The following is a 27,605-nucleotide window of genomic DNA, read 5'->3' as shown; positions in this document are numbered from 1 at the left end:
AAATTATCATTTTCTAATTTTAATTTGTTATTTTCTAATTTTAATATTTTAAAATCTTCTAACAGACAAGATTTATCTAAAATTAATTTCAACTTTTTATTTTCTTTTTCTAGCATGGAACCATCTTTAGTTAATAATTTAACAAATTTAAACATTTGGTCAGGTGGTAGAGACCGTACCTGACTTATCTTATCAATTTTTGATGCTCCCCTTATAGAACTACTTTCCTTCGAAGACTCCCCCCTTCATCGATGCTCATCTGGATGAGCTTTTTGTGTCCTCGAGAAGGAATTCGGCTTTAAGTGATGTCCCGACAATTTCTTCGATCTCGAATTCTTCTGACGATGACTCGGTGTCCATCAAGGAGTCGAATTTGACTTCAATTGGTTCTTCGTGGAGCTTCAAAAACTTTTCCCCGAGTTCTTTTACACTTTGGTAGTCGCCGATTCTGTTGAGATCCTCCACCGGTAGTACACTTATGAGATGATATTCAGTCTTACTGTTTGTCATGAAATCGTCGCGTTGCTTTATGGTCCAGAGGTGTTTTTCAATTTCGTCTCCATTCGCATTCTTTGGTGCTTCATAACCATATTTCATTATTAGTAAAATACTGAAATTTGTTTTAAGAAATACCTCCATCCGTCGCTTCCAAAACGTAAACTCCCCCTCGAACGTTGGTGGATAGATGTTAGCTCCGACCATCTCGTTGCTTCTGTCGGTCGTTAGTCCTTACTCTGATACCACTTGTTGGGGACCGTTGGTGGTCGGCTGTCAGAGGGTTGAATAACCCTACACAAAATTAAAGCAAATACCCTTTTCGGATTTTTAAAGTAACACTTGCATAAATAATTAAAAGCAATAAACTAAAAGGAAGAGGCACAGAGTTTATTTGGTTACAACTTGGGAGGTTGTTAATCCAATGAAGTTGAAGTGCAATAGATATCTCCTTCAGGCTAGGAAGCCTCTTACAACATTCAAGCACAGAAATGAGAAGCTAAACTAAACAAGAGAAGCGTACAAGTGTTGAATATCAAATTGCTTGTGTGTTGTTTAAAGCTTCTGGACCAAGGCTGTATTTATAGCTTTGATCGGGGCGCTTGGAAGGGTTCCAGGCGCCTGGAGTGAGATAAAAAGTTATCCCCAATGCAACAGTTAAAATCCATGTCATTGTGGATAAAAATAAGGTCCGGGCGCCCCGAATGAAAAAGCCAACATTTTGTTGACTTTTTCTCCGGGCCTCCATCTTCGGCTCCACTCACTTTGGTCTGAGCCTTTCACTCCGGCTCTGCTCGCTTGGGTGATCTCAGCCATCCGGAATAGGGCTCACCCGAACCCAACTTTCGGCCTTCTCGAGCAGGCTTCCGCTCTGGCTTCTCGTCCCTTGGAATCGTCGCGTGCTTCCTTCTTATCCGCCAGCGTACTCATCTGCAGCTCTTCATCTCTCGGACGCACCGAGCTCGTCGGGTCTCTCCCGTGCTGACCTTCTCACTGGCTGCGTCTCTCGCTCCTCAAGCAATCTTCCACTCTGGCTTCTTGTCCCTCGGAAACACCGCACGCTCTCTTCTCATCCGCCGGTGTACACTTCCACAGCACCTCGTCTCTCAGATGCACCGAGCCCGTCAGCTCTCTTTCCCGTGTCGTCCTTCTCGCCAATTGTGTCTTCCGCACGACTTCTTGTGCTCCTAACTTCCTGCACACTTTGACATAGGGTTAAAAACCACAGGACCTAACTTAACTTGTTTGATCACATCAAAACAACCTGGGGTTCCGACAAAACAAAGGTTAGCCGTTCCCCCTGGCATGACCGTGTCCCTCACCAAAGAGCATCCATGGCATGGTTGTGCCCCAAGGGCATGACTATGTCTCTTCTCGGAGCCAGTCATGCCTCCCACCAGCAAGCATCCAGGGCGTGACCGTGTGAAACGACACCGCCATGCCCCCAGATTTCTAGAGAGGAACATAGCCTGGCCATGCGATATGGCATGACCATGCCTCTTGTCTAAAGCATATCTAGGGTTAGGCTGTGCCACAAGGCACTGTCGTGCCCCCTCATCAGTGGCAATCCATGCCCCGGTTATGCCTCCAAGCACAACCGTATGGCGGAGAACACGAGGGGCTCGTGCCCTCTTGCTATAAAAGGAGATTTTCTCCCATTTTCTTACATCTTTAGCTTGGGGTTGGTCATGGCGACCGATCATGATGATCGATCATGGCCGGTCCCAAGTGTTGGTGCAGTGGGGCTGACAAGAGGGGGGTGAACTGCTTGCAAAATAAAAGTATACCCTCCTCAAGGCTTTTCAACTCAAAATAGATAGCAATAATAATAAAATAATAAAATAATAAAACAAAAGAATTAGAGAAGACCAGAAGTTGACTTGGTTATAACCAAGATGGTTGTTAATCCAAGGCGGTGAAAAATGCACTAACGATCTCCTTCTCTGAAGGTGGAGAAGCCTTTTACACACTTAGAAGCTCAGAACTATTGCTAGGAGTGATTACAGAGTTGATTGATTGAATGCATGAATATTTCCTAGCTCCAGGGGCCTTTATATAGCTCCTGGAAAGTCTATCTCGAGGGTCCAAGGCGCCTCCAACAAGGTCCAAGGCGCCTCTAACCAAGTCAGTGGATAAAACTTTATCCACACTCAAATGGTCACTTTTGACTAGATGAAGGAGCCTTCATCAAGTCTTGAAGGAGCCTTCAAGATGAAGGCACCTTCAAGCTATGATGAAGGTGCCTTGAGCAGTGTTTCCAGCACACTTGCTTCTTTGCTTCAACTTCCGAAGTTCCGATCTTTTGCGTGATTCCGGCCAACCGAAATAGGGCTCACCCGAACCCAATTTCCGGCCTTCTCCTCGAACAGGCTTCCGTCCCAACCTTACGCCCCTCGAACTTCGCGCACGTTCTTCTCACCCACCGGTGTACTCTTCCGCAGCTCTCTCGTTCTTCGGACGCACCGATCACATCGGCTCCCTTCCCGTGCCACCCTTCTCACTAATTACGTCTTCCGCTCGACTTCCTGTGCTTCTAAGCTCCTGCACACTTAGACACAGGGATCAAATAACAAGCAGGACCTAACTAACTTGGTTGATCACATCAAAACAACCACGGTGTATAACACCAAGCCCGGATAAAGGAGGAGGGTTGCATTAGGTTGCCAGCCAGCATCAAACTATGGAAAATATTCAATGAATTGATCCATTAAACTATTGTGCTAATGCTAGGTTGTTCCCCGGAAGGAACGCGTTGCAGGGTCCGACTGTAATGTCTTGGCAAGGACCGCTACATCTCCAGAACTCGGGTATAGTGCTAAATATGCAAGAGTTCGCGTTACAGGGTCCGACTATAACATCTCAGCAAGGACCGCTACATCTCCATGAAAACTTGGGTGTAGTGTTAAATAGGCAAGAGTTCTCACACCATAGGTTGGATAAGAACAAATATTGTTGGGGTTGCAAGGTTGCAAACATAGTCCCATATTGAAAACACATGGAAAAGATCATGGGTTTATAAGAGAAAGATATCTCCATTGGCATGAGGCCTTTTGGGGAGAGCCCAAGAGCAAAACCATGAGGGCTTAGGCCCAAAGTGGACAATATCATGTTATTGTGGAGATATCTAAATTCTTTTCGATCCTACAATTGGTATCAGAGCCCGGACTGCCAGAAGGTTTAACCGCCGACTGTGCACAAGAGCTATGGTCTGATTGAACCATGTGAGTACAATATTGACCTCGAACAAAGAAAATGGGGGCTCCTATGTTCGGATCAAGAGGACCAGACACCAGGCAGGAAGTCCTAGTTGCGACTAGGCAAGGAAGTCCTAGTAGGTCGGGTGGACCGAGGGGCAGGAAGTCCTAGTTGCGGCTAGGCAAGGAAGTCCTAGTAGGTCGGGTAGACCGAGGGGCAGGAAGACCTGGTGGGTCAAGGATCGGACGTGGGAAGCTCATGGTCCTTTGTTTGAGGGGGGGATTGTTGGGGTTGCAAGGTTGCAAACATAGTCCCATATTGAAAACACATGGAAAAGATCATGGGTTTATAAGAGAAAGATATCTCCATTGGCATGAGGCCTTTTGGGGAGAGCCCAAGAGCAAAACCATGAGGGCTTAGGCCCAAAGTGGACAATATCATGTTATTGTGGAGATATCTAAATTCTTTTCGATCCTACAAATATGATAGGAAAACTTATAATATAAGATTTGGAACATGGAACATAAGAACTCTCACTGGTAAATCAATGGAGGCAGTAGATATGCTGATTAGGAGAAGAATTAGTAGTTTGTGTGTATAAAAGTCAAAATGGACAGGCGAGAAGGCAAAGATGATAGAGAACTCAGGTTTTAAGTTATGGTACACTGGAAAGAGTAAAGCAAGAAATAGAATGAGTATTGTTGTAGATAGTTTGTTAAAGGATGAAGTTGTTGGAGTAGTTAGAAAAGAGGATAGAATTATAACCCTTAAGATAATAGTGGTGAAAGAAACTATGAACATAATTAGCGTATATGCACCACAGGTAGGATTAGATGAAGCTACCAAATCATGGTTTTGGGAGGATTTAGATGAAATATAACAAAATATTCCACCAAATGAAATGATTTTAATAGGAAGTGATCTAAATGGATATGTCGAAGTGAAAAATGAGGAATATGAGAGAGTATATAGGAGTTATGGGTTTAGAACGAGGAATGAGGAAGGAAAAACTATATTAAATTTTACGATAGCATATGACCTTATATTAACTAATACGTTTTTTAAGAAAAGAGAAGAACACTTAGTCACATTCAAAAGTGGGAATAATAAATCGCAAATTGACTTTCTTATGTTAGGAAGAAGGATAGAAAGATTTGTAAAGATTACAAAGTCATCCCTGGAGAACTCTTAACTACCCAACATAGGGTAGTAGTGTTGGATATACGCCTCAAATATAGTATCAATAGAAAGAAAATATGTACAATTCCTAGAATTAAATGGTGAAAGTTAAAGGATGGGAAGCAAAATATAATTAAGGAGAAGGTAGAAATACAAGAATTAGGTGAAATATACGATGACTCTAATACAACATAAGATAAGATGGTATCAAAGTTGAAAATAGTAGCTAAGAGTGTACTCGGTGAATCAAAGGGACATGCACCACTAAGTAAATAATCTTGGTGGTGGAATAAGAAAGTACAAGAGAAAGTGAAGGAAAAACAAATAGCTTATAAAGAATGATATATTTATAAGAACGAGAAAAACTTAAAAAAATATACAATAGCCAAGAAAGAAGCTAAGAAAGTAGTGAGTGAAGTAAAAAATGAAACTTTTGAACGGTTATATCAAAAATTAGATACAAAAGAAGGGGAAAGAGACATTTATAGAATAGCTAAAGTGAGAGAAAGGAAAACAAGAGATCTTAGTCAAATAAAATGTATAAAAGATGAATGTAATAGGGTATTAGTAAACGATGGAGAAATAAAATAGCGGTGGAAAAGGTATTTTCATCAACTTTTAATGAAGGTTTAGGTGACCAACTTAACTTAGGTAATTTAAGTGTTGAACCCCGTGCTAGTTTTGATGTGATCAACCAAGTTAGTTAGGTCCGATTTTGTGTTTGATCCCTATGTCTGAGTGTGCAGGAGCTTAGGAGCGCAGGAAGTCGAGCGGAAGACGCAACTAGCGAGAAGGACGACACGGGAAGGGAGCCGATGGGCTCGGTGCGTCCGAAGGACGAGAGAGCTGCGGAAAAATACACCGGTGGGCGAGAAGAATGTGCGTGGTGTTCGAGGGACGTTAAGCCAGGAAGGAAGACTGCTCGAGGAGAAGGCCGAGAATTGGGTTTGGGTGAGCCCTATTCCGGTTGGCCGAAATCACCCAAAAGATCGGAGCGTCGGAAGTCAAAGAAAAGGAGAAAGTGGGTTGAAAACAAAGCTCAAGGTGCCTTAAACTAGTGCTGGAGGCGCCTCCACCTTGGAGGCGCCTCAAACAGCATTGGAGGCGCCTCCACATTGGAGGCACCTTCAATCAGGTTTAAGGCGCCTCCGACTGGTCAAAATGACCGTTTGCGCTGCGGATAAAGTTTTATCCGCTGACCGAGCTGGAGGCGCTTTGAACCTTGTTGGAGGCGCCTTGGACCCTCGGGATAGACTTTCCAGGAGCTATATAAAGGCCCCTGGAACTAGGAAATAGACAACGACTCATGCAATCAATTGTGTAGTCTTTCCTAGTAATAGTTCTAAGCTTCCAAAGTGTAAAAGGCTTCTCCTCCTTTAGAGAAGGAGATTTTTCTAGTACGCGCTTTTCATCGCCCTGGATTAACAACCTTCTTGGTTGTAACCAGGTTAATTCCCGAGTCTCTAGATTTATTATTTTAGTTCTTTTATTATTATTGCTATTGCTTTTTTTTTGAGTTGGAAAGATCCGAGGAGGGTGCACTTAATTTTTTTAGAAGCAATTCACCCCCCTCTTGCTGGCCTCCGCTGCACCAACAATTGGTATCAGAGCAAGACCGCCTCAGAAGAACTAACCGCTGACTGAAGCACAACGATCAAGACGATGGCCGGAGCGAATATTCATCCCCCGAAGTTCGACGGAGACTTCGCGACGTGGAAACACCGGATGGAGGTATTTTTCAAGATAGAATTTGACATGTGCTTAATTATGAAATATGGCTATGCAGTTCCAAAAGATAAAGAAGAAAACACGTGGAGCAAGAAAGAGCAAGCCGATTTTGTCGCCAACGGAAAGACAGAATTCCACCTGCTTAGCATGCTTCCACCACAAGAGGTAAGTCAAATCAGAAGCTATAACTCCGTGAAAGACCTATGGGAAAAATTCCTAGAGCTTCACGAAGGTACCTTGGAAGCTAAGCTAGTGAGACGCGACATCCTTCAGACCTAGTTAATGAACCTTCGGATGAACCAAGGTGAGAAGGTAGCGCAACTCCAAGCAATGATCAAAGAACTGATCACGCAACTAACCAATCTTGGAGAAGAAGTAACGAACCGAGACTCTATCTGTTACGCGCTCAACGCCTTCCCCAGAACTCTAGAGTGGGCCTCCTTAGTAGATGTGTACTACATCTCTAAGGACTTCGAGGTAAGTACTTTAGAAAGTTTGTTTTCTACATTTGAACTTCACGAATCTCGAATTGCAGAGCCCATTAAAGTGGAGAAAGCAAGTCAGAACATTGCCTTGAAGGCAAGAACAAATGATTCTGACTCCGAAGCCTCGATCGACGAATCCGAAGCTGCATTAATGGTAAGACAATTTAATAAGTTTTTTAAATCTAGCAAATTTAGATCGCAAAAGCATGAGTGAAAAAGAAGAAAGGTTCGTTGCTACAACTGCAACGAAGAAGGACACATCAAGGATGACTGCCCGAAATTAAAGAGAAAGCAGAAAGAAAAGGAAAAGGTCAAGTACAAGAAGCCAGATTCCTCCAAGCACAAAAACCTGAAGGCCACTTGGTCAGATTCGTCATCTTCCGAATCAGATATCGAAGCCTTCTCGGGGTTAGCGCTAATGGCTAATCATCAGATGGAAGAAGAATCAAGCTCAGAGATGAGCATAGATAAAGGGGGAGGAACATCATCAGAAGAAAGCGACGATGAAGGGGGAGCATCACCGAGTCAGGTAAGTCAGGTACGCAATCTAACCCCGACTCAGTCTTTTCGCTTTATTAAGTCTCTGTCTAAAGACTTATTCAAATTAGAAAAAGAAAATGCTAAATTGAAATTGAACCTAGCAAAAGCATGTCTACTAAAAATGTATGATAATCTAAAATTAGAAAATGAAAAATTAAAAGTTGAAATTGAGAAATTGAAAGATAATGCATGCTTAAATAAATTTCCAAAATCAAAATTAAGAATTTATGGAAAATTGAACTGATATATAAGAAAACATCAAGGCCAACTTAGAAGAATACCTAAAGGATATATACCCCCTAAGTTGTTGACCAACCCTATAGGAAGGAATCTTTATTGGGTTTCAAAATCTTTGCTAGTTTAAATTTCTCATTTAGTTAAAAGCTTACAGTGAGAAAATTGAACATTGAGTTTCTTTATGGAAGCTATGTCTAAGGAAGTGGTTGTTGCTCTAATAACCAAGAAGGCCTAGTGCCTCACCACGACCTTTTCCTTAGAACTAGAAATAAAAATGTTTAATTAACTTTCTGATAAAAGCATTCAAACTAGAATTAACTAATGCTTTGAAAAGTTTTTAAATATTTCCTTAGAAATTCTTTAAAAATGTCTCTTGAAAGTTTTACTTAGAATTTTTTTTTCTAAAAATTAATTTTGACTTAAAAATTATTTTGAAAAAGATTCTAAAAATTAATTTTGACTTAGAAATTACTATAGAAAATTCTAAAAATTCATTTTTGCTTAGATAATTTTTAAATCATTTTTTCTCTTATTATTACTGCGTTTTTGCTGTGATCAAAGGGGGAGAGAGAAGTACAAGTTTAGGGGGAGAGATTTTTTTTTAAAATATTTTTTTTTGAAAAATTTTGGTTAACTCTCTATTAAGTAGTTACAATTTTATTTATTGCAACTTTATGCTAAAATATGTGAGGTTAGTAATTTTCTTTAAAATTACTGTTTGTCTATTTTTACCTTAACTTGAACTTGGCTTGATGTACATCAAAAAGGGGGAGATTAATGAACCCCGTGATAGTTTTGATGTGATCAACCAAGTTGGTTAGGTCCTATTTTGTGTTTGATCCCTGTGTTTGAGTGTGCAGGAGCTTAGGAGCGTAGGAAGTCGAGCGGAAGACGCAGCTAGCGAGAAGGACGACACGGGAAGGGAGCTGACGGGCTCGGTGCGTCCGAAGGACGAGAGAGCTGTGGAAGAGTACACCGGTGGGCGAGAAGAACATGCACGACGTTCGAGGGACGTTAAGCAGGGAAGGAAGACTGCTCGAGGAGAAGGCCGGGAATTGGGTTTGGGTGAGCCCTATTCTGGTTGGCCGAAATCACCCAAAAGATCGGAGCGTTGGAAGTCAAAACAAAGGAGAAAGTGGGTTGAAAACAAAGCTCAAAGCGGCTTATACCAGTGCTGGAGGCGCCTCAAACAGCATTGGAGGCGCCTCCACATTGGAGGCACCTTCAATCAGGTTTAAGGCGCCTCCGATTGGTCAAAATGACCGTTTGCGCTGCGGATAAAGTTTTATCCGCTGACTGAGCTGGAGGCGCCTTGAACCTTGTTGGAGGCACCTTGGACCCTCGGGATAGACTTTCCAGGAGCTATATAAAGGCCCCTGGAACTAGGAAATAGACAACAACTCAAGCAATCAACTGTGTAGTCTTTCCTAGCAATAGTTCTAAGCTTCCAAAGTGTAAAAGGCTTCTCCGCCTTTAGAGAAGGAGATTTTTCTAGTGCGCGCTTTTCATCGCCCTGGATTAACAACATTCTTGGTTGTAACTAGGTTAACTCCCGAGTCTTTAGATTTATTATTTTAGTTATTTTATTATTATTTCTATTGCTTTTATTTTGAGTTGGAAAGATCTGAGGAGGGTACACTTTATTTTTTCAGAAGCAATTCACCCCCCTCTTGCCAGCCTCCGCTGCACCAACATTAAGTAGGTCAAATGAGCATAGAAATTTTAATTTTTATCGTATAATTCAAACTTCAGAAGTAAAATAAACTTTAAATGAGATGCACAATGGAAAAGCCATTGGACCAGATGATATTCCAATAGAGGTATGGAAGTGATTAGGGAAACAAGGTATTGAATGACTTACAAAATTATTTAACATGATATTAAAATGAAAAAAATGTCTGATCAATGGAGGATAAGTACTCTAGTTCCCTTATATAAGACCAAGGGAGACATACAAAATTGTGCAAACTATAGGGGTATTAAACTAATGAGTCGTACTATGAAACTTTAGAAAAAAGTAATAGAAAAAAGATTAAGGAAGGAGACCACAATGATAGAAAATTAATTTGGGTTCATGTCTAGAAGGTCGACAATAGAAGCTATACACCTTCTTAGATAATTAATTGAAAAATATCGGGACCAAAAAAAAAAATCTACACATGGTATTCATTGACTTAGAAAAAAAGCTTCTGATAGAGTCCCAAGAAAAATTATATGGAGAATTTTAGAAAAGAGAGGTGTTAGTGTAACATATATTGAACTAATTAAGGATATATATGAGGATGTAACGACCAGAGTAAAGACTTCAGGCAAAGTAATTGAAGCATTTCCAATAAAGATAGGGTTACATTAAGGATCAACTCTAAGTCCCTATCTTTTTACACTAATTATGGACGAATTTACTGCGCACATTCAAGACATAGTACCGTGGTGCATGTTGTTTGTAGATGATATTATTTTGGTAGATGAAATAAGTGAAGGAGTAAATGCTAAACTAGAATCTTGGAGGGAAACACTAGAAGGGAAAGGTTTTAAGCTTACTAGATTAAAGATAGAATATATGGAATTTAAGTTTAACAATATTAGATGTAATAAAACAATTGTTAAGATAGGAGAGGACGAGTTGCCCGGAACCGAGAGATTTAAATATTTAGGATCATTTTTACAAAATGATGGAGGGATTGAGAGAGATATCTTACATAGAATATAAGCAGGATGGGTGAAATAGAGGGGAGCGTTGAGTGTTTTATGTGACCGTAAAGTACCTCTTAAACTTAAAAGTAAGTTCTATAAAACCGCAGTTAGACCTGCTATGTTATATGGAGCTGAATGTTGGGCTATGACTCGAGCACATGAGCAGAAGATGAGAGTTACAGAGATGAGGATGTTAAGGTGGATGTGTGAACATACGAAGATGGACAAAATAAGAAATGAGAGTATTAGAGAGAAAGTCGGAGTTGCATCTATTGAGGATGAAACTCCTCAATAGAACAATAAAACAAGATAAAATAATAGGAGATAAAACAACAATAAAATCAACAATAAAATAAGATAAAATTTATTTAAATATAGAGGATGATATAATAGGAGATAGAGTTTAATGGCGTAAAAGGATTCATACAACCGACCTCACCTAGTGGGAAAAGGCTTGGTTGTTGTTGTTGTTGTTTAGCTAGGGGCTCTGCCCCCATTCTTTGGGGAAGGGTTCTCCCCCTTGGGGGAGCCATAGAGCTTCCATCTCAGCCGATTCACTTCATTCGTCCACTTTCGAAACAATAGAACACCTCTAAAGACGCTGAACTTCAAGGATAAGCACTATCTTCTCTCTATTTCATATATTGAGTTGTAGTTTGCTACTTTCATTATCTTTAGTTGTATTATCTTGCAATGGAGTAGATCTCTAGATCTATGATGTAGGAAGTAGTTGTGATGTAATGTTGCTGTATGAACTATATATTTAGATATTTTCTTAAGTTATGATATGTTTTATGACTTGTTCTTGTATATTGTACCTTATATATATTTGATGAAATGTGTTTGAGGTCAATACATTTAGATGTAAAGGATTGGTCACCGTGTAGAGGAGGTGCCTTGGATTGTAAGACTATGAGACCTTGTGATAGAGGAAATCCCTTACTTTTTAAGGTATTCCCTTTAAATGGAGATCAAATCTCTACGTAGGAGATTAATTAGAGTTTTAGGAGTTTTTTCCTAAATTAATATTAGGAAGTGACTTATGTAATCTAACGATTGTATAACTGGGGGACTCTATGATAAAGGGTATCCCTTTAACCGGACTTTCTAGGTTACCTCTTCTACTTAATTGCATTAATCTATTGTTAGAAAGTAAATCAGAAAACTCTAGCGATTGTATAACTGGGGGGGGGGGGCTTCAGGTATCCCTTTAACTAGGCTTTCTAGAGTTATTTTTTTACTTAATGATGTTAGAACTTGGATAAATATGCGGTGTGACCTACGTTGGGTTGTGTTGGACTTTTGTTAGAATCCCTACACGAGTGTAAATATGGAGTTAAGTAGATGAACAATGCATAGAGACATTAACTAGCATCATGCCGAAACCGAAATTCTAGAATCTATCATCCTTCACTCACCTACGCTTATTCTCTTCCTCTTTCTCTTTTTCTTTTTCTTTCTCTTCTTGAGTGCATGACCATAAAATTGTTAGAGTGTATACTAAAAGCCTAGCTTTTATAAACATTTATTTTTGAAATAAAAGAATCATATTGGTCAATATTTGCATTTATTTGTTAAATATAATTGTTCAATTAATTTTGTAAAATATCGAAAAAATAGAGAATAATAATAAGGGAATTTTTTGGAATTTTTGGAAATTTTTCGGAGCTCGTATGGACGAGTTTACGGGGATAAAAATGGGGCTCCGGGAAAGCCTGTTTAGGCTACCCCATCTAAGCGAGGAAAAGTTTATTATTTATATTCTTTTCCTTTTCTTTTCTTTCTCCCCAATCGCCGTTTTCTCTCCCTCACTGCCACACCCGACGCAGAAGCCCTAACCACCGCACGTGATGGTTTTCTTCCCGATTTAAGCCGTGGCCGAGGTTTTTCAGTGTCTTCTTATTCTCCACTTCACCTCCTAGTGCCGAGTTCTTTCTCCCCTTTGTCGTGTTGCCCTCTTCTTACCCTAACAGCCGCTCTTCCTTGCCGCACACCGCGATCCCGACACCACTGTGCGCTGCTCACCGCCGACGTCTTCTCCTCGGCGGCACTCGAGCACCGTCGACATCTATTGGCGCCGCCCTTTCTCTCTTGTGCCCTAGCAGCGTGGTCTCGCTGCGCCACATCGGTTGCCGACGCCTCTACAGCCGACGCCTCTTTTCTTATCACCTCCGCTTGTGCCCTAGGTTTGATCTCACCGTCGGCCTTGTCTCCCTTTCTCGAAGTCACCCTCTGCACGGAAGAAGCAAGCCCTAGATGAGCCCTTGCCGATCTCCGGTTGCCAACCACCGAGATTTTTCCTTACCGGCCAAATGTTTCTACCCTAGACCTCACCACTGGGTCCTCCTTCGCCACCAGCTACCGTTAGAGAGGAAAACGAGGGGTATCGAGTTAGGTAAGGCAAAAAGAGGTATTTGGATTTTTGATTTGGATCCTGTGCTGAATTTGTTGGCTGATAACTGTGGTACTTGTCACTGTTTTTTCCCACAGCAGCTTCTCCGGATCTCGGCAGTAAGTTCTTCAGGATTTGAGCAGCACTGAGGCATCGAAAAATTTGGGTAAGGTTTTGTGTTAAGCTAAATACTGAAGAGGGTAAGTTAGGTATGATTTGGATTTAATTTAGGCAGGTCGAGGAGGTTGGTTTAGGGTTTTGCCCTAAATAGTTCTTAATAATTTATTTAGCTATTTATGTAAATTGTAGCTAAATAAAATATATTTATTTATTTGTGACTTAGGGTTTTGACGCGAGACGAGCATCTCGACGTCGGGTTTGGACCGGATACGATTCTTTCTTTTTGGAGGCGGGTACTTTGACTTTATGTCGTTTGATATGCATAATAATGTCATTAACAAATAGCAACAATTGTGTTTCTTATCTGTTTCGGTTGATCACTACCTGACCTGTTACATGTTTGGTTGTTTATTTATTTTGCACATCATGCTAGTGTTTACCTGATTATGCCTATTTATAGAGGTAGTGACACAACCATATTATTTATCATGTTCAGGACCTAGGGTTTTTGATACCTTATTTGGTTTGTGTACTTTGATTTGATTCACTTCCTGATGGTACACATTTTACATGTATATGGATTATTGCTATGTTGCTCAGTGTTTTGCCATGCTTAGTATCATGCACCATTCGCATGATTGCATGCTGTGCGATAGTCTGCTCCATTATTGTTGAGCACATCACTAGTTTCATCACTGTCGGTGCTCCGTTGGTCCGCTCATGGGTAGCATGACGCAGCATGGTAGCACGTTAGTTTTGCTCTATTCGGTGCTCCGTTGGTCCGCTCATGGGTAGTGTGACGCAGCGTGGTAGCACGTCAGGGATCCCTCCCCATCATGGTGTACCGGGAGATGAGAGCATTACGCTCCCCCATTTATGATTTGGGGTAGGAGTATGTGTGTACTCCGACAACATCCCGTCCACTCGGTCACTCATCAGGAGCAGTGATGGCAGAGTACACGGTTGTCACAACCCTACCCACTCGGTCTCACCATTATACGTGAGATGACTGACTGGCGTCAGGGGTGACCATGACATATGCATCATATGCATGATGCATTTATTGCTTGTGTTTGTTGCATTTACTTGCTGCATTTATATGGATGCATATGATTGACATGCATATAGGATTATGACACTTTCGGTCTGACGATCCTATTGTCCTTATACCTTGGTCCTGGTTAGTACACTTTTCTCCTGCTTTATTCAGTTGCATTTATCCTTCTTGTATCAGGAGACTGTACGCATGATTAGTGCTGGATGTTATTTTCTTTATTATGCATATCAATTGATACCCGCTGAGTGTTGGACTCACACCCTCCTCCGTTGTTATTTTCAGGTTGATGCTGTCTGGAGAATTCCAGTCGCTAGTCCCCTGAAGATTTAGAGTTTATAGTCTTTTGTTATGTTTCTTATTGCACTTTCTGAACTTGTATTAGTTTACCTTATGGATATTGTCGATGAGTTTTATTTGGATTTGTTTTGCTACATGCCTGCCTGGATGGCAGAAGAGGTATGATATCGGTTTTGTGCTTTATGAGTGTAGTTGAGTAGGGTGGGTTTTTAAGTCTTCTTATTACTATTTTAGTTTGTCAACTATTATATCTGTGTTATATTTTTATTACTGTTATTATTCCGGCCGTGTTGGCCGAGGTATATGTGGCCCAGAGGGCGATGTAGAAAGTTTCAGATTGTCCGCTGTACAGGGGAGATGCTATCGAAATTTCTTCGGACAGAGACTCCTCCGGGGCGTGACAATTTATTTGGTATCAGAGTACAGGTATACGATCCTTTGTTTTCGTATTTTGGATATTTGGGATAACCTGATACCAATTTATTTGGTATCAGAGTGCCAAGTTGGCGATACTTGTTTGATTTTCGTGTTACGGATTTTCGAGATTTATCTGATACCAATTTATTGGTATCAGAGCGGGTTATGATACATGCTTTTGGTGTTCTGGATTTTTGGGGTAGCCCAAGTTTGTGAGTAAACTTGGGTATTTATTTGCGGATTTATATGGATTCCCGTTGGTTTTCTTGTACGGAATTTTGAAGTAAAACGGGACTGAACAGCGACGGAACATCTCCAGACGGCAAATATGTATGATTAATTTTATAATTTTGGTACCTATATTTAATACTGGGGTAGCATAGATATCCTTATTGGTCATAAGAGATATGTAGTCTATATTGAGATTTGCTTCATTGATGTGGCATACTTACTAGACAATAGTTAATAAGACTATTCTGTAGTTTATTATCACATAAAAGCACTTATAGGCAAACTTGAGATGAACAAACCTAACTTGAAGGTAGGCATCAGGAATGGAAATATGTCTTTCTATGCCAGATAGAGCACATACATTTTGGCATTTTCCGGCCTCCAACGTTGTCATATCAGTTGGAGGTGTAAGGAAACAAAAGTATTTCCATATAACCTTAGTCTCACAGGGAAGGTTGAATTCCTTGTCCATGCATAAATAGTCTGTTTTTTTTCCAACTCTGCCACATGGGACCAATGGGTTATTTATGCACTATGATGGAAACATTGCCCATCTAAATAACATTAAGGATCTGGGTTGTTTTGTAGACTTACATTAGCGCATGTATGACCATCTTCTTCCTTGGTTACACCTTATTAATTGTCTTAAATTCTCAATGATAAGAGGATTTTCATGCACATGCCTAGACACAAGTTCATACTGAATTTGACACAAATTCACACAGAATTTGATATACATTAAGACTGACTTAGACATTGGAAATAATAATAGAAATTTGTGTCCTTATCTTCTTTATGAAATTCTCTCCTTGAAAATGATAAGGTGTAGTGTGTTGAAGTAAGATGCTTGTATATTGGAAGGAACGTTTGCTAACATATGGAACCTCTTTAATTGAGTATCAAAACGTCTTTTGAGTTTAAGGAAGAATTGTTTAAAAATAAATAATAATAATAATAATAATAATAATAATAATAACTATAAATTAAACTCTTCCTAACATGTTAATTGGTTAATTAATTAACTTTAATTGATTTCTTAATAGAGTAAGATTGATTTAATCTAAAAAAAAAACCTATATGATAAAGTTGTATAGAATGTTAGCCAGATCCCAACAAGTTATGAATGTCGTATTCATGAACCTGATGAGACTTCCCGTGTATTTATGAGGGACATAGGTAGACTACCTACCCTTAGACCGCAGCGACTGACCGTCTCTTTATCGTCCGATGATACATTGGACGTCACCCAGGAGGTCAGAGGTTGCTCGCTAGATTTTGGCAACATGATACTTACAGTAGATCTTTTAGTATTGGAGATGGTCGATTTTGATATTATACTTAGCATGGACTGTTTGTCAGCATATCATGCCACTGTTGATTGCCAGACGAGGGTGGTCACATTCTGGCCTCCAAACCAACCCTCATGGGATTTCACTAGCATCAGAGACGACAACATATCGATCATTTCGGTGATTCAGGCTCAGAAGATGCTGTCATATGACTGTCAGGGTTTTCTGTTATCTTTGATTAGTACTGAGGACAGCAGTAGTTCGCAGCTCTCCGACGTTCCAGTGGTCCAAAAGTACTCAGATGTATTCCCAGAAGAGCTGCCAGGTCTGCCTCCCAGAAGGCAAGTAGAGTTCGCTATTGAGCTGATTCCGGGAACAGCGCCGACATTGAAAGCTCCTTATCGTATGGCACCAAAAGAGTTGAACGAGCTGAAGGTTCAACTCCAGGAGCTTTTAGACAGGGGATTTATTCGCCCTAGTGTTTCTCCATGGGGTTCTCCAGTATTGTTTGGCAAGAAGAAGGATGGTACACTGAGATTATGCATTGACTACAGACAGCTGAATGTAGTAACCATCAGAAATAAGTACCCCCTTCCACGGATCAAGGATTTGTTTGATCAGCTTAGAGATACATCAGTGTATTCTAAGATTGATCTGCGGTCCGGATATCATCAGCTGAGAGTCAGAGAATCTGATATTCAGAAGACAGCTTTCCGTACCAGATACGGTCATTATGAGTTTTTGGTAATGCCATTTGGGCTTACTAATGCTCCAGCGGTGTTTATGGACTTGATAAACCACGTCTTTGTGGAGTATCTTGATCAGTTTGTTATCGTTTTCATCGATGATATATTGGTCTACTCGCGTTTCGAGGAGGAGCATGCACAACATCTTCGCATAGTCTTGGAGACTCTTCGACGACATCAACTGTACGCGAAGTTCAGCAAGTGTGCATTCTGGTTATCTTCAGTCGATTTTCTGGGACATGTGGTCTCGAGCAGAGGTATTTTAGTAGACCATCAGAAGATCGAGGCTGTCACTAGTTGGGAGCAGCCGAAGTCAGTACAGGAGATTCATAGTTTTCTAGGACTAGCAGGATATTACAGACGGTTCGTCGAGGGTTTCTCGCGTATTGCTATGCTGCTGACACGCCTTACCAAGAAAGGCGTGAAGTTCACGTGGTCTGAGGATTGCGAGACCAGCTTCCAGGAGCTGAAGCGGAGATTAGTGTCGGCTCCAGTTTTGGTTTTACCTTCTGGAGAGGATGGATTTGTACTCTACACCGACGCGTCTCTTCAGAGTTTGGGTGTTGTTCTGATGCAGCACGACAGAGTAGTCTCTTATGCTTCTCGACAGTTAAAGGAGCATGAGAAGAACTACCCAGTTCATGATTTGGAGCTAGCTGCCATCATCTTTGCTCTGAAGCTTTGGCAACATCATTTATACGACATTACATTTGAGATTCTCACAAATCATAAGAGTCTCAAATATATTTTTACTCAGAAGGAGCTTAATCTCCGACAGAGGAGATGGATAGAGTTCCTGAAGGATTACGATTGTACCATTAGCTACCACCTGGAGAAAGCTAATGTGGTTGCCGACGCACTCAGCCGGAAGTCTAGAGGGACTTTGGCTTGCCACCGGACTTTAGTCACAGACTTGATTCAGAGTTTCTCCGGGTTAGACCTTGAGGAGCAGGGACCGACAGAGCAGGGTATTCTGGTTACCATGATTGCTCAGTCGTCGATCAGGACGAGGATCCTAGAGGCCCAGGCCAGTGATCAGCATTTGTAGTTTATTGGTAGTCAGATAGCTTCCGGGCAGCAGACCGAGTTCACACGAGACGAGGAGGGTATTATATACTTCCGAAGTAGATTATGCGTACCTCAGTCTCATCCGGTCTTACAGGAGCTACTTCAGGAGGCTCATCGCTCTCGATTTGCGATCCACCCAGGCGGAACCCGTATGTATCGAGATTTGAGACGTTCCTACTGGTGAAACAGTATGAAGAAAGACATCACGGAATTTGTAGCTAGATGTCTGGTCTGTCAGCAGGTGAAGGCCGAGCATTAGAGACTTACCGGATTACTTCAGTGGATTCCTATTCCTGAGTGGAAATGAGAACATATTACCATGGATTTTGTGGTGGGCTTGCCGAGGACACGACGAGGCCATGACACGATTTGGGTAATCATTGATCGATTAACCAAATCCGCGCACTTCTTAGAGATCCGGAGGACTGATTCCCTGGATCGATTGGCAGATCTGTATTGCCGGGAGATCATCAGATTACATGGTGTCCCTTTGACTATTATTTCGGATAGAGACCCTCGGTTCACGTCTTGTTTCTAGCAGAGTCTGCAGCAGACCTTGGGCACTCAGCTCCGATTTAGTAGAGCTTTCCATCCGCAGACAGATGGACAGTCAGAGCGGACCATTCAGACTCTAGAGGACTTGCTGAGATCTTGTGTACTAGATTTTGGAGGCAATTGGGAGGACCATTTGCCATTGGTAGAGTTCACCTACAACAATAGCTTTCATTCGGCTATCCAGATGACACCGTTTAAAGTGTTGTATGGTAGGCCTTGTCAGACACCCACCCTCTGGGATGAGGTTGGGGAGGCCCAGTTGTTGGGACCTCATAGAGCTCAGCAAGAGGCAGAGTTGGTCCATATTATCAGACGGAGGATGTCAGAGGCACAGGACCGCCAGAAGAGTTATGCTGATCGGAGATGACCTTTGGAGTTCTCTATTGGTGATCATGTTTTCCTGAGAGTTTCACCCACGAAAGGGGTGAAGAGATTTGGCCTCAGAGGTAAGCTAGCTCCGCGATACATTGGCCCTTTCCAGATCCTGGAGAGGATTGGAGCAGTAGCTTACCGGCTAGCACTACCACCGTCCCTGGCAGGCGTGCACGATGTATTTCATGTATCTATGCTAAGGAGATATGTACCTGACCCGACGCATGTGCTGATAGATATCTCAGTTCCAGTTCAGCCTGACGTCACTTATGAGGAGATTCCGGTACGGATTCTGGACCGGAAGGAGCATCAGTTGCGGAACAAGACTATCTGGCTGGTTAAAGTCGGATGGCAGCATCATTCGGACGAGGAGGCTACTTGGGAGCTCGAGGATACTATCCGAGCTCGATACCCCCACCTTTTCACTTGAGGTATATGTGGCCCAGAGGGCGATGTAGAAAGTTTCAGATTGTCCGCCGTATAGGGGAGATGCTGCCGAAATTTCTTTGGATAGGGACTCCTCCGGGGCGTGACAAATTTATATAGTAGATAACATGGAGTGTGGTGTCACACTTAGAAGATCATGTTGTCGGTTCTCTTTAAATTATAAACAGTAGCTCACGACTAAGATGGAAAGGAACAAACTATCAGAATAGTTGTAATATAATTAAGTATTAGTTTATCTTGACTAATAAATTACACTGATACACTTTAAGTGTATTGAGTAGAATCATTTAGGTAAGTTTTTTTTGTACTGACTTAGTAAAAGAACTAGACCTTAGTTATTATGGAAGTGTGTGCTCTTAATCCTAATATAATAACAAGCACATATAATTAATATTTATTTCTTTAACTTATCAAAGGGTGAGGTTTAGCTCGATAAATCAATATGCCCAATAAGTTGGGAAATGATATTACTTATAGTGTGTGTTGTTGATTATAGAAGGAATCTGTGTCCTAGTTATCTAGGTTGAGAATGTCCCCAAGAGGAGCTCATAAGAATTGCCATGTTAAACCCTGCAGGTGGACTTAGTCCGACATGACAATAAAGTTGAGTGGTAGTACACTTGGAGCTAGATATTAATTAAGTGAGTTGTCAGTAACTTACTTAATTAGTGGACATTTGTAATCTTAAACACAGGGAGACTAACACACTCATAATAAGAAGGAGCCCATAATGTAATTTGGGATTGGTGCGATAGTGCGATAATAACTCTCTAGTGGAATGAGTTATTATCGATGAACTTGAGTTGTGTGTTCAGGGCGAGCACGGGATACTCAAGCTCATCAGAAGGCCAAAACCAATTTCTCCTCTAGGTCCCTGTCGTAGCCTCATTATAGCCACAAGTCCATCCAAATGTAAGGCTCTTCTTGGTGTCCAAGAAGTGGGCCAGTCCAATGCTTGTTGACCAAGCAAGGGCCGACTACATCCTCTTTATAGGGGTCTGCCCTTTGCTTGGTGACCACACATGAAGGGGCCGGCCACAATATTCAAACAAGGAGGGTTATTTTTGAATTTTTAAAATCTTCTCTTTGTAGAAAACTATAAGTTTTAAAAGAGAGATTTTAATTTTAAAAACTTTCCTTATTTGAATTTGGCCACATGTTTTAATAGAGAGTTTTAAAAGTTTTAAAACTTTCATTTTTTAACCATCCTCATGGTTTAGAAAAAAGGGAGAAAAGTTTTAAAATTAAAATTTTCTATCATCATGTTAAAAAAGAAAATTTTGTAAGAGAAGTTTTAAATTTTAAAACATGGTTTTAATTTTTAGAACTTTCCTTTTTTAACTCCTACTTTAGGAAAGAGAGCTTGTAAAATTTTATAAGAGTTTTCTTGTAAAATTTTATAAAAATATATTTCCTTTTTTCCCCTTGATGAGGTGGCCGGTCACCTTGCTTAGTGCCCAAGCAAGTGGCCGACCATATTAAATTATTTAAAATCATCACAAAATTAAAATTGGTGATTGATTCAATCAAGAGGAAAGAAAAGGAAAAATAAAAAGGGAAAAGGAAAAACTCTTGGATGATTTTATTTTTTTGTAAAAAGTTTTTCCTTATTTGCCTTGGGCAAGTAATATAAAAGAAGGGGTGAGGGGGCTTCATGAGATATAACTCTTATTCTTTGGCTTGGAGACACCCTTGGTGGCCGACCCCTCTCTCCCTCTCTTCTCCCTTTGCTCTCTTTTCTATTGTGGTGGAGGTGGCCGAATATTACATGGAGGAGAAGCTCTTTTGGGTGGTGTTCATCTTGGAGGATCGTCGCCCACACGACGTCCAAGGCGAGGCGAGGAATATGACAGAAGATCTCGAGGTCATTAGCTTACAAAGAGAAGGTATAACTAGTAATTTTCTTCCGCATCATACTAGTTATTTTCTTTGTAAGAATTCTAAATACAAGAGGCAATTAGATCTAGTTTTTGAATAAGTTTTTTCGAGTTTGTATTTTCTTCTTTTTCGAATTTGTGATTCGATTGTTCTTTTTGGTTAACCTAGAGTTATTTAAGGAAATTAAATATTAGCTTTCCTTAAAAGGCTTTGCCTAGGCGGTGGTGGTTGCTCCCATATCCAAGAAGGCCATGTGCCTCGCCATGCAGTCCTGGAAGCCAATTTTGGAAATTAATATTTAATGAAATTAATAACTTAGGTAGATTTGAATCAATAGTGTTAAGTTCCGCTTGTGGTTCAAATCTAAACCATTAAGAACAGATAAGTTAAATTTGGAATCAATGATGTTAAGTTCCGTCTGTGATTCCTAATTTAACTTCTAAAGAACACAATAGGTTATTTAAGGAAAGATTCGACACTTGTACAAAAATTTTTGTACAGTGGAATCGGTACGTTTTCCTAGGATTAACCAACAATTGATATTAGAGTTAGGGTTTACCTCTGTGTGTTTAGAATTCAAATAGATTATGCACATGTCATACATAATTTAGGCAGGATAATAGTAGGATGTGTAACTCTTTGGTTGCAGGCTCCAACTATTATGGCTTATTGATGTTGTGTGTGATTGGACACTTGGACATGTCAATGGCATTATTTGTGTGCATGATTGTATGTATAAAATACAGCAGGAGCTGTATTATTTTTAGAATTTTTTTTGTTCGATCTAGAATACATGTACATTCCCTCGTGGAATATAGGATCGATATATGTAAAATTCTATTTTTATCGCGGATCGGATTCTTGCGAGGTGTGGTACTTTTGGAGCACCAGAGGCACAGTGGAATAAGAAGCAAGATGGATGCGACGACTCGACCTGATGGCGGTGGCTAAAGATGGCAGCAGCTAGGGTTGGAGCACATGGAGGACAGTAACAGAAAAAGGCCATAATAGTTGGAAAATAATTTTCATATTTATTGCTTTTATTTACTGTGATGTGTGTGTATGCATTTAATGTATGCTAGGATAGTTTAAAATTCCTCACTTTAAATAACTAAGTGGGAGAGGAATTTATTTAGTAAATTCCACGGTCTCCATTACTGGTTTGTAAGTGATGCAAACAAACTTGCGCGTTGGCTCTGAGTGCCTTCCTCCATATCGGATGAGTTTGTTTGCGGATCACTAGATCAAACTTCCATTTTGGATGACTATAGGAAATTAATTAAGAGCGTGTGATCTTCCCCATCGGAAGGGGCACAATCTTATTAATAGACTTAGTGTCAAGTAATGGTATACACTTAGGCAAGCCTAATAGTATCCTCCCCATCGGAGTCACTGCTATTATTTGTGTGACTGAAGGAAACCAACTATTAATTTTATTTGTCAAAAAATTAGGTTGACAAGATAATAAAATTAATGGGTTACACCCTCCTTTTACAAATGTTGAATTTGTATACGTCCTCACTATTGTGGCATACAAAATTCACGGTGTTTTGAGGTGTTGGTTAATTTAAAATAGTATTGTTTGAGGAATCAATATTATTCTAAATTTAGAGTCCTGACCAAAGTTATTTTTGTGATTCTTAGGATGACTTTCAACCCACTGGCCATTATACTGAAAGAGAACAAACTTACTCGACCCAACTACACAGATTGGAAAAGAAACTGGACATTGTCCTTACTGCTGAAAGCTATAAGTTTGTACTGATTGAGGCTTGTCCTGATGCACCTGATGGTGACTCTACCCCAGAGGAGATTAAGTATCATAAGAAATGGGTAAAAGCTGATGAGATGCCGTGGTGTTACATTTTGGCATTAATGTCAAATGTATTGCAACATCAGCATCAAGATTTACTAACAGCTTATGATATAATGAACAATCTCAAAGAACTCTTTGAGCACCAGAGTCGGACTACTAGGCAAGAGGCAATGAGAAAGCTAATGACAGCCACCATGTCTGAGGGGACACCCGTAAAAGATCATATCCTCAAAATGATGGATTATCTGAACGAAATACAAGTTCTTGAAGGAGAAATCGATGGGGAAACCCAGGTCGATATAATTCTCCAAACGCTACCCAGAAGTTTTGAGCAGTTCCGCTTGAACTATAACATGAATAAAAGAGAGTATACGTTGGCGGAACTTCTGACAGAACTACAAGTAGCAGAAGGAATATTTCATCAAAGTTCTCAGATTCACTATACTGAAAATGGTTCTACTTCTAAGTCGAAAGGCAAGAAGAAGAAGAAATAGGTCTTTTAAGCAAAGAGAGTGAATAAACCTCAGGGACAAAAAGATGGAATGAAGAAGCTGAAGGGCAAGTGCTTCATCTGCAAGCAGACAGGGCATTGGAAGGCAGACTGTCCTCGTAGGAACCAAAACAATAAAGGTATATCTCATGCTCTAGTTGTTGAAACATGTTTAGCGGTGTTATCTACCAGCACCTGGTGTGTAGATACGGGAGCCACTGATCATGTCTGCAATTCCTTGCAGGGGTTCCAGGAAACTCAACGACTATCTGAAAGAGAGATTAATGTCTATATGGGCAATGCTACTAAGGTGGCGGCTGTTGCAGTGGGAGACATCTACTTATCATTTGATAGGAATAGGAAATTGGTTTTAAGAAATTATCTTTATGTACCCAGTTTTAGAAAGAATTTAATTTCAGTTTCTAAACTGTATTTGGATAGATATTCAGTTTCCTTTAGTAACAATGTGGTTATAAAGAGAAATAAAGTGATTATCTGTTCTGGTACATTGGTTGGCAATTTATATACTTTAAATCCAATTTCTCCCACAAAACAAAATATGGAAATTAATAACACATCTTCTAACTCTAATAAGAGAAAAGAACCTTCGAAAATGAACCAAACGCATCTTTGGCATCTAAGGCTTGGTCATATTAACTTAAGTAGGATTCAAAGGCTTGTAGCCGATGGACTCTTGGGTCCATTAGAGTTGGAAAACTTTCCAACATGTGAATCCTGCTTGGAAGGTAAAATGACCAAGAGACCTTTTAAGGCCATGGGGTATAGAGCCAAAGAAGCATTAAAATTGGTTCATTCTGATTTGTGTGGTCCTATGTCTATCCAGGCTAGAGGTGGTTTTGAATATTTTGTCTTTTTTATAGATGATTATTCAAGATATGGATACATTTACCTAATGCGCCTCAAGTATGAGTGCTTTGATAAGTTCAAAGAGTACAAGGCTGATGTGGACAAACATCTAAGTAAAAGTATCAAGACACTACGGTCTGATCGTGGTGGAGAATACCTCTTAGGAGAGTTAAGGAATTACTTATCAGAGGTCGGGATTCAATCCCAATTGTCCGCACCTGGTACACCCCAACAGAATGGTGTGGCAGAACGAAGGAATAGGACTCTTATGGAGATGGTTAGATCGATGATGAGTTATTCAGAATTACCAAATTCGTTTTGGGGATACGCTCTGGAAACAGCAGCGCACATTCTGAACTTAGTACCTTCTAAATCAATATCTTCTACTCCCACAAAATTGTGGAATGGGCAGAAGCTCAGTCTAAGACATATTCAGATTTGGGGTAGTCCAGCATATGTGCTGAAACCAGATGCTGATAAGTTAGAATATCGTACAGAAGTTCGTGTGTTTGTGGGTTATCCCAAAGGAACGAAAGGTGGTTTATTTTATAGTCCTAAAGACCAGAAGGTCATTATTAGCACCAATGCTCAGTTTTTAGAAGAAGAGTATATAATGGATCACAAGCCCAGTAGCAAAATTATTCTAGAAGAACTTAGAGAGGACACGTCTACTTCAGTACCAACAGTACAAGATGTAGTACCACAAGAGACTGCAACACGTTTGGTGCCTCGTCGTAGTGGGAGGGTTGTAAGGTAGCCTAAGAGATTCATGTTTTTGGGAGAATATTCGGACTTGATCCCGGGTAAACATGAACCTGATCCCAGAACATATGATGAAACACTCCAAGATATAGATGTAGTATCTTGGCAAAAGGTAATGAATTCCGAAATAGAATCTATGTATTTTAATAAGGTCTGGGAGCTTGTAGAACCACCTGATGGTGTAAAAGTCATTGGATGCAAGTGGATCTACAAAGGAAAAGAGGGACAGATGGGAAGGTAGAAACCTTCAAAGCAAGGCTTGTTGTGAAAGGGTACACTCAGAAAGAGGGAATCAATTATGAGGAGACTTTTTCGCCGGTAGCTATGCTTAAGTCTATCCGGATACTCTTATCCATTGCCGCTCATATGGATTATGAGATTTGGCAAATAGATGTCAAGACAGCTTTCCTTAACGGAAGTCTTGAAGAAAACATCCATATGAAGCAACCAGAAGGGTTCATTGAAAAGGGCAAAGAGCATCTAGTGTGTAAGCTCAATCGGTCCATTTATGGACTAAAGCAAGCTTCAAGGTCTTGGCACATCCGGTTTAATGAAGTAATCCAGTCATATGAATTTATTCAGTGTCCGGATGAGTCTTGTGTATACAAGAAGTGTAACGGAAACGTGGTGGTATTTCTTGTACTATACGTAGATGATATTTTGTTAATTGGCAACAATGTCAAGGTATTATCGGACGTAAGGGTATGGTTGTCCAAACAATTTGATATGAAGGACTTAGGAGAATGTGCACATATTCTTGGGATCAAAGTTATAAGGGATCGCAAGAAAAGAATGTTGTGCCTATCCCAAGCTTTATATATAGATACAATCCTTGCTCGTTTTAGCATGCAAAACTCTAAGAAAGGTTTCTTACCTTTTAGGCATGGAGTAACTTTATCTAAATAGATGTCTCAGAAGACATCAAAAGAGATAGAGGACATGAAGGCAGTTCCTTATGTCTCGGCTGTAGGAAACCTTATGTATGAAATGCTATGTACGAGACCTGATATCTGTTTTGCCGTGGGCATGGTTAGCAGATATCAGAGTAACCCTGGATAAGGACATTGGACTATGGTAAAGCATATATTAAAGTACCTGAGAAGGACTAGAGACTATATACTAGTTTACCAGCCAAATGATTTGCTCCCTGTGGGTTACACGGATTCGGACTTCCAATCAGATAGGGACAACAGTAAGTCTACATCAGGCTATGTGTTTACTCTAGAAGTTGGAGCCATTGCATGGAGGAGTGTTAAGCAAAAATGCGTATCGGACTCAACCATGGAAGCTGAGTATATGGCAGCCTCTAAGGCAGCCAAAGAAGCTGTATGGCTCAGGAACTTTCTAATGGACTTAGATGTGATTCCTGGTTTGCCCAAAATCATCACAATTTATTGTGATAATAGCGGTGCAGTTGCAAACTCGAAGGAACCACGAGCCTATAAAGCAAGTAAACATATAGAGCGCAAGTACCACCTGATACGAGACATCGTCAAGAGAGGAGAATTTGTTGTCGCTAAGATTGCATCAGTAGATAACCTGGCAGATCCTTTCACTAAGGCCCTTCCGGCGAAAGCATTTGATCGGCATGTGGAGGGGATGATAATCAGATGTATGACAACAGATATGGTAGCTTAGTCTTTTAGTATAAGTGGGAGATTGTTAGAGTGTATACTAAAAGCCTAGCTTTTGTAAACATTTATTTTTAAAATAAAAGAATCATATTGGTCAATATTTGCATTTATTTGTTAAATGTAATTGTTCAATTAATTTATATAGTAGATAACATGGAGTGTGGTGTCACACTCAGAAGATCATGTTGTCGGTTCTCTTTAAATTATAAACAGTAGCTCACGACTAAGATGGAAAGGAACAAACCATCAGAATAGTCATAGTGTAATTAAGTATTAGTTTATCTTGACTAATAAATTACACTGATACACTTTAAGTGTATTGAGTAGGATCATTTAGGTAAGTTTTTTTTGTACTGACTTAGTAAAAGAACTAGACCTTAATTATTATGGAAGTGTGTGCTCTTAATCCTAATATAATAAAAGCACATATATTTAATATTTATTTCTTTAACTTATCAAAGGGTGAGGTTTAGCTCGATAAATCAATATACCCGATAAGTTGGGAAATGATATTACTTATAGTGTGTGTTGTTGATTATAGAAGGAATCTGTGTCCTAGTTATCTAGGTTGAGAATGTCCCCAAGAGGAGCTCATAAGGATTGCCATGTTAAAC

This window comes from Zingiber officinale, chromosome 2A (genome assembly GCF_018446385.1).
Source record: "Zingiber officinale cultivar Zhangliang chromosome 2A, Zo_v1.1, whole genome shotgun sequence".
NCBI lineage: Eukaryota > Viridiplantae > Streptophyta > Magnoliopsida > Zingiberales > Zingiberaceae > Zingiber > Zingiber officinale.
This window is presented reverse-complemented; position numbering follows the sequence as displayed.